Raw genomic sequence first — 18,205 nt, 5'->3', positions numbered from 1 at the left:
ACACACAACAGGTCTGGTAAAAAAAAAAGAGACAATTTCATCGATGCATGCCTTGAACCGTAACATTCACTATATTCCTCCCAATATGCGTAAGTTACATATCAAAGCTCTAATGTTTTCAATCGTCGACTATAGGTCAGCTGTGTACCATTATTTATCTGATGAATTGAATATGAAATTGTAGATAGTTCAGAATGTCTTTGTTTGTTACATTTTGTATGTTAAACGTGATGAATAAACCTTGTAACGTACAACTTCCGTACTTAACACTTCCGGAACCTAGGCAGCTTTCCGTTACGCTACTTACGCATTCATGGTAATTAATGGTTTTACACAGTTGAAAGCATTGCAGAAATCGAACAGACATAAAACCGTGAGTTGTCGGCTGTCAAAAACTGATCGTATATTGCCGGTGGTTTTTAGGAGAGCCGTTGTTGTGCCATGACCTTTCTTGAAATCAGACGTTGAGATTTGGAACGTTGAAGTCATTCAGAAGTCACATAGTTTTCGTGTACTATTTTTTCCACGGCTTTACTTAAAGCACATATATTGTATACTAAAATCCAATTTTATCTCTATAACCTATTCCGACAGAAATAACTGATGCACAAAATCTGCACTTCAGATTCCTATCCATCGTGCCGTAAAATACGGTACACTTTTCCTCTGCACAGCATGACGGCTTTTTATACGTTTAATCGTCACAGATTTAAGAATTCCGCAAACATCACGTCTCTCAAAAAATGCTTAACGACCTGCTTCTTGGTTGATTACAACAAAAGGCATTCATTAATGAAGAATTCCTTTGCATAGTACGTTCGCTAAATCTTCTCATTTTTCATAAGCCTCTATTATTATTATTATTATTATTATTATTATTATTATTATTATTATTATTATTATTATTGTATTTTAATCGTAATAATTTCATTCCCTTTTAAATTGATTCCTATCTTTTGGCGCCTTTCCAGATAATTAAACTAACTCCTTGTTAATCATCAGCAAAGCTAATCATTGCAACCAAGTTAACTAATTTCAGTGTTTATGATACTTCAGGTTAACCACTGTTTTTAAATATGTTCTTTAGATTTCAAATTTCAGATTTTAGTTTTAATTCTTTTTCCTTCGTTTTTTCTTCTGTGATAATTGTTCTGTGTGTTGTTTCAATGTAGATACTGCATAAATGAGCACATTAGCCTCAGTGGCAAATTGTGTCCAATAAATTTAATTGAATGCAATTCATTTCATGAATTATAAATAAAACTAATATTTTGACTACCGTTCAAAGCCTTCTCAGTACAGGCCATGAAGACTCTTGAAGGAGTGGAAGGCAAAGGCTTCTGTTATTCGTCACTACAGCATTAAGTGGAATAGATTGTTTAGCTCTATGCCCGGCCGCCTTTGACCCAGGAGTTAACCTGGCAATCATTTATGGTGTAGGATGTGTAAGCCACGGAGCCATATGCCTCTCCAAAATTGGAAGTTTCGTTTCTAAATTTTTAGACTTCCTGAAGAAGAACCGAAGCCACGTCCTTTCGGGTGAACCGAGCAGGCTGATCCCTTGAATAACATTCACCCTTCGTCAAAGGGTCAATACACAACTATAAGTGGTCATAATATTCAGAAGTAGTTATTGCCAGAAGGAGTTATTGTATTGAACCCACAACGTTTTTATAGATACCTGAGTTAAAGTTCCCATATACATCCTGTTGGTCTACACACATAATCAAATTTTATGATAGAAAATAAGAATTTCTTCCTTTCGTTTGAACTCATGTCAAACTTTCTGGGACCAATGTTCGTGAAGCGACTGAAGATGAGTTCCTAATTAGTAAAGAGTATAATAAGCGATGAAAGACGTACAGTGTTTCGTCTTATTATCCTACTGAAGCATCCAGCTGTCTGGCAGATTAAGATTAGTTGCACTTTGCATTACAAAATGGTCAGTTACTTCAAGTGACTCATGTTTTAAGCAACATGGATGGAGAATTCCTACTTAGTTTTGCGACCACACCGCGTGTTTAACTGTGCGGATGATATTCTCTTCTTCGAAAGCTTTATTTGCCTGTTCCTCACCATTATTACCTTTGTGGTTCAATGTGAAGACATCTGTGAATAGTACTTCAAACCAAGAGTCAACGATTTATTTTCCTTTCGTGTTGAAGGTAGTAAACGTTCTTTCTTTGTTCACCCTGTAAATAAAGTGCTTTCTTCCAATTGTATAGCCACGCGTTACATTTCCTTTGATGGAATTTTAAATGGTTTTTTCGAAGAGTAACACTGCGTCCTATCACTATTTGTGTTGATTTCTACAGCCCAAACTGGAAACTTAACCTTCATATAAACAATGATACACAGAGTTTCCCAAGAACGAGGGAAGTAATCGGGGTGTGGATAGTACACCCCACAACAACACAAAACGTCCCTGTGAACATACGTCCCATGGTCGAATATTGAAGAGTTACAGACATCCCAGAGTTGTACTATGTGGCATTTCTACAGTTTCAAGAACTAACCCGTCAACAACAGTACACAACAGTTAGTGATAAGTTTTTGAGGCTTAAGACTTTGTTTGCCGTCACTTTTTGTTTTATTCCGGCGCGGCGAGATTAGGGCACTAAGGACCTAGGTTTTCACTCCTACTTTATCATTCATTTATCCCCGTCATACTTCGAGTGATTTTTCCTTCATTTCTTTCCTCTCATTTCGGTAGACATCTTCGTTATATTCCTGATTAATAGAAGGTAATGCCCACGCAGTTTGTAGCTTATAAAAGCAATTAACACAACAAAAATATTTCTATGTCAACGGAGCTAGGCATTGATGGATTTAGTAATAAGAATTTAAATTAATGAATACCTCAATTTTATTATTATAGTTGTTACGGGAAAAGCGTATCGAATATAAAAGATGGAAATTAGATTGTCTAATTTTTGTTATGAAGGCCTACTCTTTTCAGGTAGAACCAATATTTTCAGAGATACTATTAAACCGAGCAAGTCAGCTGTGCCGTTAGGGTCACATAGCTTTGAGATTGCATTCGGGAGATGGTGGGTTCCAATCCCACTGTCGACAGACCTGAAGATAGTTTTCCATAGTTATTCATTTTTCACACCATGCAATTAAGGCCACGAACGCTTCCTTCCCAATCCTAGCACTTTTCGATTCATATGGCGCTGAGAACCTTCAATGTGTTAGTGTGACGTTAAACCACTAGGAAAAAAAAACAGAAAAGATACTTTTAAGTTCGTAATCGCGAATATATGTCATTATTCCTCACACGGTACAAATACATGAAAAATAAAAGACTGGAAATTATATTTTTCACAACTTTCATTACATAATTGGGATAAAAACCAGGAAAGAATAATAATAATAATAATAATAATAATAATAATAATAATAATAATAATAATAATAAAATGATGATGATGATGATGATGATGATGGTGGTGGCGATGATGATGGTTATGATCATGGTGCAGTTTGCTTTCACTTCTCGTATACGGAAGATAGCTGCTGAGTTTTACAACACCCTAGGATTCGTGGCTAGGAATGTGAAAGCGGTGGGTGGTTTCATCACGAACTCGAATCTAAATTTACTGCCCCTTCGTCGTGTGAAATCGCATTCTCTCGTCACCTCTAAGGAGATCCAACATTCAAACCAGGAGTCATCAGCTGAGTGTGCTGTTGTGCAGGCTTGAGTTACACTCCTGCACGGGCTTGTTCTTCAAGTGGCGTATGTGCAGCAGGAGAATGGGGGAATGAATGAGGTGATAGTTAACAGTAGCGTCCTACCAGGCAGTTAAGCACTGAATCGCTATCGTAATTTTAATGGATACAATTAAAACATATATGTTTTATATTAAAGAAAAAGTTAATACATGCCTAATGTATGCCTACGCCTTAGTCCTGTTTTCCAATATGGGATCGGAGATAAAGTAAGATGCTCCTTGATACCGTCTTGCTACGGCCGGATGTTCTTCCTGACGCCAACCTAATTAATACCGGAACCACTCTCCTCAGTAATACATATTTACCAAACAATGACATGATTAATGATATAGGCTATTTCATACCTCACACTATACAAAACAAAACTCATTCTTCACCTCGAAACCTATAAAATCTACAAACCGATAAATCTATGAAAGCTAAGACTTTCTTTCAACAACAGAAAACAAAATGAATATATTAAAATTCAGACCAAAAGTAATACAAAACTAATAAAAATGTATAAACTGCCATTACTCATTACTCATAATGCATAATTCTATTTGATGTACCGGCACCTAATTCCTTGCTTTAGTTATTGTAACAGAAACTTGTTATTCTTCGATATCACAATAAGTCTCATCTTGGTTTGTCAATACGTAGTGAAATGGCGTATGGCTGTTAGTGCCGGGAGTGTCCGAGGACAAGTTCGGCTCGCCAGGTGCAGGTCTTTTGATTTGACGCCTGTAGGCGAACTGCGCGTCGTGATGCGGATGAAATGATGATGAAGACGACACACACACCCAGCCCCCGTGCCAGCGAAATTAATCAATGATGGTTAAAATTCCCGACCGTGCCGGGAATCGAACCCGGGACCCCTCTGACCAAAGCCCAGCACGCTAACCATTTAGCCATGGAGCCGGACGTCAATACGTAGTGACAAATTATATAAATCCTCATATGCTAACTACAAATAATAACAATGAAATGAAAGGAAAAGGCGTATGGCTTTTAGTGCCGGGAGTGTCCGAGGACATGTTGGGCTCGCCAGGTGCAGGTCTTTTGATTTGGCGCCCGTAAGCGACCTGCGCGTCGTGACGAGGATGAAATGATGATGAAGACGACACATACACCCAGCCCCCGTGCCAGCGAAATTAACCAATGATGGTTAAAATTCCCGACCCTGCCGGGAATCGAACCCGCGACCCCACTGACCAAAGGCCAGCACGCTTACCATTTCGCCATGGATCCGGACATAATAACAGTAAGTTGCTAAAACTGTCAACCTACACGTCACTGCGTACTGCTCTCTCCGCCTTCTTCAGCCGTCGACGAGGTGCACGTATCAGAACTACAGGCCAGTTGACGCTCTTGCTGCAGCATGCTTCATGATCACAATAAATGAAAATTCATACCGTATTATTGTACTGAAACGCAATCGTAAGAATTCTTTTCTTTGAAAGGGGTTGGGGGTAAATCATGGTCAAATGACATCGGCATTGGCTTCTAGCCAACACTACTGACCTTTTTTGAAGTTCAAGTACCACTTAAAACCCTGAAGTCCCTTTGTTATGACATTTATAATAAATACTGTATTCGTAGGCTTCTAACACTCGACAACAAGCAAAGCAAAGCAAAGCAAAGCAAAGCAAAGTCACCTCCGTACAGGCCATGAAGGCCCTTGGAGGAGTGGAAGGTAAAGGCTTCCACCATTGTTAACCTCAGCACGTGATGAGGTAGAGTGGTTAGCCTTTGCTTCCAGGAATTAACCTGGTTCAGTTTTGGTGTGGGCTGAGTGAACTTCAGGGCCATATGCACCTCCGGAAGTGGAAATCTCGTTTCTTAAATTTTATGACTTCCTGAGGGGGGATTCGAACCCACGTCCTTCCGGGCGAACCGAGCACGCCTTTACCACCTCGGCCAAGCAGCCCCTACTCGACAACAAGGATGAAATAAAATTAGAGATAAAGAGTATAAAAAAGTAATGAATTTCTTGATTGTTTAAATAGTAACGTGAGCCCGTAGAACGTCAACATTATCAAAGAATTTGAAGTTAACGTAAGTGCTGCCATATTCTAATGATTAGTGTAGCTGACTGTTCTTCAGATGATCCGAGTTCAATTGTGGGTTTAGTCTAAGCTAGGGATCAGATAGCCCAGTGCAGATTATAGGAACTATCCCCCATACTCAGGAGGCACATAGTTTGAAATCTCACTTTAGGTCACGGTTTTCTATGATTTATCAATTTAGCTATACGAAAAATTTGAAATAACATCTTTTTCATAGGCTACGGCCGTCTCCTTCCCAATGTTCGTCTAAACCATCCTTCTTTCGTGTATCCAAGGGTGCGACAGACAAGAGGCATCGTCAACGGCTTCTCATTAAGGCGGCCGTGGGTCGAATCTGTCAGTGTAATTTAGAATAATAATAATAATTATTATTATTATTATTATTATTATTATTATTATTATTATTAATATTATTATATAATAATATTATTATATAATAATAATAATATTAATAATAATAATAATTAATAATAATAATGTCCGCCTCTGTGGTGTAGTGGTTAGCGTGATTAGCTGCCACCCCCGGAGGTCCGGGTTCGATTTACGGTTCTGTCACGAAATTTGAAAAGTGGTACGATGGCTGGAACGGGGTCCACTAAGCCTCGGGAGGTCAAGTGAGTAGAGGTGGGTTCGATTCCCACCTCAGCCATCCTCGAAGTGGTTTTCCGTGGTTTCCCACTTCTCCTCCAGGCGAATGCCGGGATGGTTCCTAACTTAAGGCCACGGCCGCTTCCTTCCCTCTTCCTTGTCTATCCCTTCCAATCTTCCCATCCCTCCACAAGGCCCCTATTCCGCATGGCAGGTGAGGCCGCCTGGGTGAGGTACTGGTCATTCTCCCCAGTTGTATCCCCCGACCAAGAGTCTGAAGCTCCAGGACACTGCCCTTGAGGCGGTAGAGGTGGGGTCCCTCGCTGAGTCCGAGGGAAAACCGAACCTGGAGGGTAAACAGATGAATAATAATAATAATAATAATAATAATAATAATAATAATAATAATAATAATAATAATAATAATAATAATAATAATAAAGTAAACTCGTCCTCATACCGAGGTGGTGCAGCTCTTAATAATAATAATAATAATAATAATAATAATAATAATAATAATAATAATAATAATAATAATATTAAAGTAAAGTAAACTCGTCCTCATACCGAGGTGGTGCAGCTCTTTTCAGGCACACCCCCCATTGGAGGTGAGCTGCATGTACTATTTCAACCACATTTCAGCCCTCCTGCCATTCTTAAATTTCTTTTTTTTTCTAGTTGCTTTACGTCGCACCGACACAGATAGGTCTTATGGCGACGATGGGACAAGGAAGGGCTAGGAGTGGGAAGGAAGCGGCCGTGGCCTTAATTAAGGTACAGCCCCAGCATTTGCCTGGTGTGAAAATGGGAAACCACGGAAAACCATTTTCAGGGCTGCCGATAGTGGGGTTCGAACCTACTATCTCCCGAATACTGGATACTGGCCGCACTTAAGCGACTGCAGCTATCGAGCTCGGTCTCTTAAATTTCTAGCAGTACCGGGAATCGAACCCGGGCCCCGAGGACGCCAGCTTATAACACTAACCGTTACGCTACGGAGGCGGAAATAATAATAATAATAATAATAATAATAATAATAATAATAATAATGTTATTGTCTTTACGTACCACTAACTTCGATTTCGGTTTTCGGAGATGCCGAGGTGCCAGAATTTAGTCCCACGGGATATTTTTCACGTGCCAGTAAATCTACCGACACGAGGCTGACGTATTTGAGCACCTTCAAATACCACCGGACGGAGTCAGAGTCGGACCTGCCGAGTTGGGGTCAGATGGCCAGCGCCTCAACCGTCTGAGCCACTCAGCCCGGGTAATTGGGAATTATAATTTGAAAATTCACTCACTTGTTCGAATTCCACGTAAAACTGGAGGTCCGTGGCTATGACCACGATATCAATAGTCACTTAATGTTATAACGTTGTTTACACATCTGTCTCTGAACATAATTATTGTGTGAGCACCGAGCGAGTTGGCTGTGCGGTTAAGGGCGCGCAGCTGTGAGCTTGCATTCGGGAGATACTGGGTACGAACTCCACCGTCGGCAGGCCTGAAAATGATTTTCCGTGTTTTTCCACTTTCACACCACGCAAATGCAGGAGCTGTACCTTAATTAAGGCCACGGCCGCTTCCTTTCCACTCCTAGCCCTTCCCTATCCCATCGTCGCCATAAGACTTGTCTGCGTTGGTGCGACGTAAAGCCAATTGTAAAAAAAAGATTGTGAAAGCGCCATAGAATTCTTCTTCTTCCTAGCCTCTTCCCAATTACTTGGGGTCGGCACTTTGTAGGAATTTAGCCCAATTTTATGGCCGGATGCCCTTCCTTACGCCAACCTTGTGTGGGGGGATGCATTCAGTATTGCGTGTTCCTGTGGTGATATGTAGTATAATGTGTTGTATGTAAGAGGAACCAAACACCCAATCCCCGAGTTACGCATAAATCATACGTAGCTCAGATCCCTCCGTCCGGCTGAGAAACGGACCCGCGGCCTTCTGAACCGAAGGCCAGCACGGTAACCACTGAGCCAAGGAAGTGGACAAGTGCCATACAATAATACTAATAATCTTTCTTTCTTCATCCGTTTACCCTTCAGAGTTGGTTTTTCTCTCGGATTCAGCGAGGGATCCCACCTCTACCGCCTCAAGGGCAGCTTCCTGGAGCGTGAGACTATGGGTCGGGGGATACAACTGACGCGGATGACAAGTACCTAGGCCAGGCGGCCTCAAGTGCAATGATGAACAGTGGCCTTGTGTGGGAGGGGGATGGTAAGATCAGAAGGGATAGAAGAGGAAGAGGGAAGGAATCGTCCGTGGCCTTAAATTAGGTACATCCCGGTATTTGCCTGGAGGAGAAGTGGGAAACCACGGAAAACCACTTCGAGGATGGCTGAGGTGGGAAAAGAACCCTTCTCTACTCAGTTGACCTCCCGAGGCTTAGTGGACTCCGTTCCAGCCATCGTACCACTTTTCAAATTTCGTGACAGAACCGAAAATCGAATCCAGACCTCCGGGGGTGACAGGTAATCACACTAACAACTACACCACAGAGGCGGACAATAGTAGTAATATTATTTGTATAATACTGTCCTTCAACTACTTCAGATATTTTTAGAGACGCTGTGTACCGGGGGAGTTGGCCGTGCGGTTAGGGGCACGCAGCTGTAAACTTGCATCCGGGATATAGTGGGTTCGAGCCCCACAGTCGGCAGCCCTGAATATGGTTTTCCGTGGTTTCCCGTTTTCATACCAGGCAAATGCTGAGGGTGTACCTTACTTAAGGCCACGGCCGATTCCATCCCACTCCTATCCCATCGTCGCCATAAGACCTATCTGTGTCGGTGCGACGTAACGCAAGATGTAGAGACGCTGTAACATCAAAAATGTGTTCAAGGATATTTTTTAACATACCATGAGACAGTGACACTGATTTGTCTCATTTAAAAGCCTCCGACTTCAGTTGTGATCGCACTCACTGTCTCGGGTACAAAAGAACAACGACACACCAACTGCACCAATGAGCTTAGCGCTTGTGGATGGTGATACAAGGGAGGTTACTTTACCTCCTGGAGGAATGAGGGTTGGTTAAATCTAGTTAGGTTACTACTTCCAGAGCTGTAAGTCAACCTGGAAATGGTGGTAGAGTATTCGACACTAGGAGATAATGGAATTACTTTCGAAACTTTTAGTCCAAGCCGTTCGAGTCTTTCAAATTGGAGCGTTGCTTCATGTGTGGGTTCTTGAATGGCTTCTCTATATTTATCAAGATTAATTTAACTTTTCTTGTTCTTACACACACACACACACACTACTGTTCTCAATTCTCATTTATAACACTCGTAAGACATTTTGGAACTACTAATGTCTTCAGTTGTAGCAATTAGTCTACCTACTAGCATACCAATGTCTAAATTTAGCATCTAACTTAAGTAATGATCTGAGTCATTCTCTATCTGCTCCCTGCCGAGCAGGAAATAATGCAAGGTATTTTGTCACCTGAAGTAAGTGAGTGGGGTCTCCATTAACGATACAAGCGACATGAATCAGATATAGGCGCCATCAGTTAATTGCTCTGAAGGTCTAGAACACATTAGAATAGTGGTCAGGATAGTCGGGTCCAGTTAACTCTATTACAACCCGGTTACGAAATTGCCCAGTTCATGAAGCAGATAATTGGAGTACGCAGTGCGAAACAACGAAACTACAAATCTTAGTCCTTTCAGAAGATATTTAAAAAATGCAACGTTATTGATATTCCACATATGAATGAAAGTAAATTTATATTTACTTCAAGAAGGAAATATTATATAAAACCTGGTTAGAATATTCTTTAAACATTAGAAAAGTCATTAATTGTTTTACAGTAATAATTATAGAGTACGTCTTTATGTCACCAAAGAATCTGAAGAAGTAATATGAAGATATATTTTGCCTGTCTTTACAAAGAAATACAACTTTTTGTTAACTGTCTTCTTCACTGCTATAATTAAACATGTGGTCTTTTCATCCGTTTGATTATGTTTTAATTGACATGTAGGCCTACTGTAGAAATAATGGTGTCCCCCTCTGTGGTGGAGTGGTTAGTGTGATTAGCTGCCACTCTCGGAGGCCCGAGTTCGATTCCCGTCAAAATGATACTACGTTACGCGATAGTTTAAACATCAGGGTAGTTGAGGACCTGCCCTAACAAAACTCACCTCATCTCCTAAATAACACAGGTGTAAAATCTCATCTCCTAAATAACACAGGTGTAAAATCTCATAAAATCAGAACCCAAAACAAAATACAGAGTACATTGAAATCTCAACAAGTAGCTACGCTAATACATATTCTGTAATGGAAACAAAGAATCTACAACCTCAATCAATCAATCAATCAATCAATCAATCAATCAATCAATCAATCAATCAATCAATCAATCAATCAATCAATCAATCAATCAATCAATCAATCAATCAATCAATCAATCAATCAATCAATCAATCAATCAATCAATCAATCAATCAATCAATCAATCAATCAATCAATCAATCAATCAATCAATCAATCAATCAATCACTACTCATCTGCATTTAGGGCAGTCGCCCAGGTGTCAGATTCCCTATCTGTTGTTTTCCTAGCCTTTTCTTAAACGATTGCAAAGAAATTGGAAAATTATTGAACATCGCCCTTGGTAAGTTATTCCAGTCCCTAACTCCCCTTCCTATAAAAGAATGTTTGCTTCAGTTTGTCCTCTTGAATTCCAACTTTATCGTCACATTGTGATCCTTCCTACTTTTAAAGACACCACTCAAACAAAGACATTTTGCCTCCGCTCTCAGATGGACAAAATAATAATAATAATAATAATAATAATAATAATAATAATAATAATAATAATAATAATAATAAAAATAAAATTAATAATACTGATATCCTCCCACGCCATCTCTCCACTGACAGCTTGTAACATACCACGTAGTCGAGTAGCCCATCTCCTTTCTTCCAAGTCTTCCCAGCCCAAACTTTGCAACATGTTTGTAACGCTACTCTTTTGCCGGAAATCACCCAGAACAAATCAAGCTGCTTTTGTTTGGATTTTTTTCCAGTTCTTGAATCAAGTAATCCTGGTGAGGGTCCCGTACACTGAAACCATACTCTAGTTGGGGTCTTACCAGAGACTTTTATGCCCTCTCCTTTACATCCTTACTCCAACCCCTAAATACCCTCATAACTATGTGCAGAGATCTGTACCCTTTATTTACAATCCCATTTATGTGATTACCCCAATGAAGATCTTTCCTTATATTAACACCTAGATACTTACAATGATCCCCAAAGGGAACTTTCACCCCATCAACACAGTAATTAAAAGTGGGAGGACTTTTCCTATTCATGAAACTCACAACCTGACTTTTAACCCTGTTGATCATCATATCATTGCCTACTGTCCATCTCACAACATTATCGAGGTCATTTTGCAGTTGCTCACAATCTTGTAACTTATTTATTACTCTGTACAGAATAACATCATCTGAAAAAGGTCTTACCTCTGACTCCACTTCTTTACACATATCATTGATGTATATGTCCGGCTCCATGGGTAAATGGTTAGCGTGCTGGCCTTTGGTCACAGGGGTCCCGGGTTCGATTACCGGCGGGGTCGGAAAGTTTAACCATCATTGGTTAATTTCGCTGGCACGGGGACTGTGTGTATGTGTCGTCTTCATCATCATTTTATCCTCATCACGACGCGCAGGTCGCCTACGGGAGTCAAATCAAAAGACCTGCACCTGGCGAGCCGAACATGTGCTCGGACACTTCCGGCACTAAAAGCCGTACGCCATTTCATTTCATTGATAAATGTAAGAAAACATAAAGGTCCAATAATACAGCCTTGAGGAATTCCCCTCTTAATTATTACAGGGACAGATAAAGCTTCACCTACTCCAATTGGAGTCGTATGAGTTGCGCCGAGTAAAGGTTGTGCCGTATTAAAATCAGTAAAAGTTGCGCCGTAGTCATTAATCATTCTAGGAACTAGAGGTCTTGTTTGGGAATTCCACAGGGAAGTTTCGTGTTTCAGAATGATTACATTACCGCTTTCCAAATAGACCTCCGTTGCTCTCAAGATACTTTGGTCCAATTGCACGTAACTTCTTTTTCTTCTTTTGCCCTCCAGATGAAGTTCATTCCTGGCAATCTTAAAATTCGAGCTTTCTGCTTCGGATTTAAGACACAAAATGAGATCTTTAACTCGTGGGTGCGGTCTCCCTAGAATACTCTTAATTTTGTGGTGCCACCCTTCAACAGCATTTGTTGTTCTGTGGCGTCTTCCGTGGCAGTTCCAGATTGCTTGTGGTACATTATGATTTTCAAGCCATTCTTCCACAAAATAGTCCAAAAACTGGACGAGTTTAGGATTCTGTGGCGCTTCTTCGTGGATAAAAAGCCAGCCCTCTTCCCCATCTTCAGGCTTCAAGAAGGCAAGAGCCCCGCACTTCCGAATTGTCAGCCTCACTTCTTGACATTCTTTGCAGAGTGTTGTCAGTCCGATTTCCTGTACCTTTCTCCAAATACACTGGAGAAAATGAAATAAATATCCTTGTATTTCAGCTAATGGAAATGACTGTTTCAAAGCACAAATGCTGCAGACTCAAAATCAATGATCACCCTTTCGGGTTTTCCAGTCTGGAATTCTCTTCTTCAACATTCCCAACATTTTATTGTATGTTTTACCTAACAAAGGGCAGAAAGATACAAAGCTGGCGTTCAAAATATTATTTCTGATTTCTTCATATTTATATCAGCATCACTGTTTGAAACAATTTTCATTTGTCATGTATTAATCTTTTATACGCAGGGAAATGCGACAGGCCTCGCCAGGGCACACAATTTCCTTTCTTTGGCAGTAGCTATGGTTCATTCTTGAGCCCTATCACTTCATAAGGGGTGCATGTCGGGGAAACGTAGGGTGAGACAGATTTTTTTTTCTGTTTTCACTGGTCATTCTTTATTCAACAAATTCGCTACATTTCATTTGCCATCCATTAATCTTTGTCCGCAAAACCACGTCAGATCTCACATTCGGCAGTATTTTCTTCCTTTAGCGGTATTTCATTCTTCATTCATTCTATTCTTGACCCTGTCAGTTAGCAACAAACAGGCTGTGGATATTCTTCATAAGACTGAAAGACTGATTCCATGTTTCCACAATTGGTTTGTAAATTAAGTCAAACTACATTACATTTCACCCACTGATATAAATACGATGCAGGTTTTCTAAATGTGCAAGAAACCAACATTGATAGAGTGAATACCGAGGTCGATAGCTGCAGTCGCTTAAGTGCGGCCAGTATCCAGTATTCGGGAGATAGTATGTTCGACCCCCACTGTCGGCAGCACTGAAAATGGTTTTCCGTGGTTTCCTATTTTCACACCAGGCAAATGCTGGGTCTGTGCCTTAATTAAGGCCACGGCCGCTTCCTTCCCACTCCGAGCCCTTTCCTGTCCCATCGTCGCCGTAAGACCTATCTGTGTCGGTGCGACGTAAAACAACTAGCAAAAAAAAGATAGAGTGAATACTATTTTTTATATATTAATTTCAAAATTTCAGTACTGAAGATATTCACAGACATTCCTTGAACTTGGAAATAACCCCCTGCGGTACAGCGCAGGTAGTAGATGCTTAAGACAGCTGTCAAACCACTTCTACTCCCGGCGGGGAATCTCCACGGCGCAAATTTTACGCGGCGCAACTTTTACTCGGCGCAACTCATACAGAACCCTCCAATTCTCTGAATTCTGTTTTCTAGAAACAGGCCACCCATTCAGTCACTCTTTTGTCAAGTCCAATTGCACTCATTTTTGCCAGTAGTCTCCCATCATCTACCCTATCAAATTCCTTAGATAGGTCAATCGCGATACAGTCCAATTGACCTCCTGAATCCGGGATATCTGCTCTATCTTGCTGGAATCCTACAAGTTGAACTTCAGTGGAATAACCTTTCCTAAACCCAAACTGCCTTATATCAAACCAGTTATTAATTTCGCAAACATATGTAATTCTCTTCCAGCGTACTTCCCTATACACGTTCCTCCCCGCCCTACACGCAATCGGCGCACCCATCATGTGTCCCATCCGCGCCTAACCTTACAACAACGCTCTATCTTCCACCGTCTCCCTACACTTGGTAATTCACTACCCGATATCGACATATTCACACCTTTCTCATCCTTCAAACAAAAAATTAAAAGATTCCTTTGAAGTCCTCTCCAGGTTTTCACTTTCTTCCGTCCCACCAACCCTAGACCTTTCTTCTTCCTAATTTCTGAAACCGACACTTGCCAGTTACCGTTGTCATTGTTGTCACATTGTTACTGTTAAAATTTTTAATTATTGTTGTTACTTAATATTGTTGTTTATACCTTTGTTATCTTTTATACTTATTTAAACATTATTATTATTATTATTATTATTATTATTATTATTATTATTATTATTATTATTATTATTATTATTATTATTATATTATTATTATTAGTGTAAAATGGCCCTCCATAGGCTGAATCTAATAAATAAATAAATAAATAAATAAATAAATAAATAAATAAATAAATAAATAAATAAATAAATAAATAAATAATCAGAAAGAATGCTTTCCCAAACCTTACATGCAATGCATGTCAAACTGAATGGCCTGTAATTTTCAGTTCTATGTCTATCACCCTTTCCGTTATACAAAGGGGCTACTATAGCAACTCTCCATTCATTTGGTAAAGTTCCTTCAACCAAACAGTAATCAAATAAGTACCTTAATATGGTACTATATCCCAACCCATTGTCTTTAGTATATCCCCCGTCACGTTATCAATTCCAGCTGCTTTTCTAGTTTTCAACTTTTGTATCTTACTGTAAATGTCATCGTTGTCACAGGTAAATTTTAATACTTCTTTAGTATTAGTCACCTCGTCTATCTGGACATTATCCTTGTAACCAACCATCTTTATATACTGTACTGCTGACTGAATACTTCTGCCTTTTGAAGATCTTCGCATACACATTCCCCTTGTTCATTAATGATTCCTAGAATATCCTTGTTGGAACCTGCTTCTGCCTTAAATTACCTATACATACTCTTCCATTTTTCACTAAAAATTTTATGGACGCCAATTATGCTTGCTATCATGTTATCCTTAGCTGACTTCTTTGTTAGATTCAGTTTCCTAGTAAGTTCCTTCAATTTATCCTTACTTCCACAGCCATGTCTAACTCTATTTCTTTCCAACTTGCACCTCCTTCTTAGTCTCTTAACTTCGGCTTTATAATATAGTGGATCTTTACCATTTCTTACCGCCTTTGCAGGTACAAACCTACTTTCACATTCCTCAACAATTGCTTTAAACCCATTCCATAGTCAGTTTACATTTATTTTATTAGTGAAATTAGAAGACGATCTTCAATAATGCAAAATGTGCATGAGCATATCAACAGAAAATTCTGAAAAGTTTCGAACCACGGTATTTTTTATTTACAGGCTACAAGCTGGTTTATTGAGTCAAGTGCGTCAATCGGAGGCGTTTGATCCTCTTCTGTACTTCCAATCTACGACCAAAGCCATGCCTTTCATAATATTTCCGATCGTGTTGTTGCGATATTGTTTATTCAGATAGGCTCCATGGGCTGGACTAGGGAGCGATGATGACAGTATAAGAAGCATGAAGTCAAGTAAGAATGATATAAGACTGTTATTGTTAAATTGTAGAAGTATTGTAAAGAAAGGAATAGAATTAATTAGTTAGATAGTTACAAAGTACATATTTACCAGCTACTGTAATAGGAATTGAATCATAGCTGAGAAGTGATATAAAAGACGCGGACATTTTCTCACGGAACTAGAGTGTTTATCGTAGAGACTGGTAAGGACGGAGAAGAGCGGGAGTATTTATGTAGGTGAAAGAAGTATTTGTATGTTACGAAAAAGTTAAGGATGAGTAACATGAAATTCTAGGTGTATGACTTGACAGTCAACTTGGTTTTGAGATATACAGACCTGGGAAGACTGGCACTGACGTTGATGCGAAATTATTTGATAAGGTAATAAACTATGTGGGGAACGGCAGAGAAAGGAACGTTATTGTAGAGGGTGGTCTGAATTTACCGAATGTTAACTGGGATGGGAATGCGAACGGCAGAAAATAAGACCGACAAATGGTTAATAAGTTAATATGGGCAGTACAGCTGAATCAGAAAGTGGTGGAACCAACTAAAGGGGAACATATTCTAGATGTGTTGGTGATAAAAACAGATGAGCTCTAAAAAGAAAATGAAGTGATAGATGGTGTAAGTGATCATATAATGAACTGGCGTATGGCTTTTGGTGCCGGGAAATCCCAGGACGGGTTCGGCTCGCCAGGTGCTGATCTTTTGATTTGACTCCCGTAGGCGACCTGCGCGTCGTGATGAGGATGAAATGATGATGAAGACAACACATATACCCAGCCCCCGTGCCAGGGAAATTAACCGATTATGGTTAAAATTCCCGAACCTGTCGGGAATCGAACCCGGGACCCCGGTGACCAAAGGCCAGCACGCTAACTATTTAGCCATAGAGCCGTACTAAGTTATCATGAAGCTGTCTTTGTCGTAGTTAAAAACAAATGTGATAGAAAGAAATGTCTTAAGAGTAGGACTATTAGACAATACCATATGGTTGATAAAAGAGGCATAGGACAGTTTAAAAAAAAGTAACTATGATCAATGGAAAATGATAAATAAAAATGTAAACAGGCTATGGGATTGATTTGAAGCAATTGTTGAGGAGTGTGAAAACAGGTATGTACCTTTAAAAGTGGTAAGGAATGGTATATATTATAATATATTTGTTATAACAGATAAGTAAGGAGATTAAGAAGGAGGTGCAGATTAAAAAGAACTAAAGTTAGGAATGGTTGCGGCAGTAAGGAGAGACTGAAGGAACTTAATAGGAAATTGAATTTAGCGAAAAAATCAGCTAATGATAACATGATGGCAAACATAATTGACAGCCATGTGAATTTGAGGGAGAAATGGAAGGATATGTATATATACTTTACGGAAGAAACAGGTTCAAAGAAGGAACCCTCAGGGATCGTTAATGAACACGGAGAGTGTATATGTGAGGACTTACAGAAGGCAGAAATATTCATTTAGTAATATGTAAAGGTAGTTGGATATAAAGATAATGTCCAGGTAGAGGAGGCGACTGGCGACTAATACTGGTGAATTACTGAAATTTACTTATGATAAAAGTACATTATTTATAAAAACATACAAACGTTGCAAGCTAGAAAAGCAGATGGAATTGATAAGATTGCTGGGGATGTATAAAAGGCTACTTAGGATAGAGTGCCATCTCTGAAATACTTATTTGATTACTTTTCGCATGATGGTGCGATACCAAATGAATGGAAAGTTGCAATAGTAGTCCCAGTGTACAACGGAGAAGGTGACAAACATAAAGCGGATAATTGCAGGCAAGTCAGCTTGACAAGTTTTGTTCGTAAGCTATGGGAAATCATTCCTTCCGATTATATTGGGCATGTTTGCAAAATCACTACCTGGTTTGACAGAAGGCAGTTCGGGTTTAGGAAAGGTTATTCCAGTGGAGATATACTTCTAGGATTCAAGCAAGATATAGCAGATATTTTTTAGATTCAGGAGGTCAAATGAACTGTATCGCTATTGACCTATCCAAGGCTTTTGACAAGGTAGATCATGGAAGATTACTGACGAAAATGTGGGCTATTGGACTAGATAAGAGAGTGGCTCAATGGGTGGTTAAATTTCTAGAAAATAGACCTCAGATTTTGGAATAGGTGAAGAGTTATCTGATCCTGTAATGATTAAGGGTGAGGGGGGG

The sequence above is a fragment of the Anabrus simplex genome, chromosome 2 (genome assembly GCF_040414725.1).
Source record: "Anabrus simplex isolate iqAnaSimp1 chromosome 2, ASM4041472v1, whole genome shotgun sequence".
Lineage (NCBI taxonomy): Eukaryota > Metazoa > Arthropoda > Insecta > Orthoptera > Tettigoniidae > Anabrus > Anabrus simplex.
The sequence above is the reverse complement of the archived record's forward strand: the minus strand, read 5'-3'. Positions refer to the sequence as shown.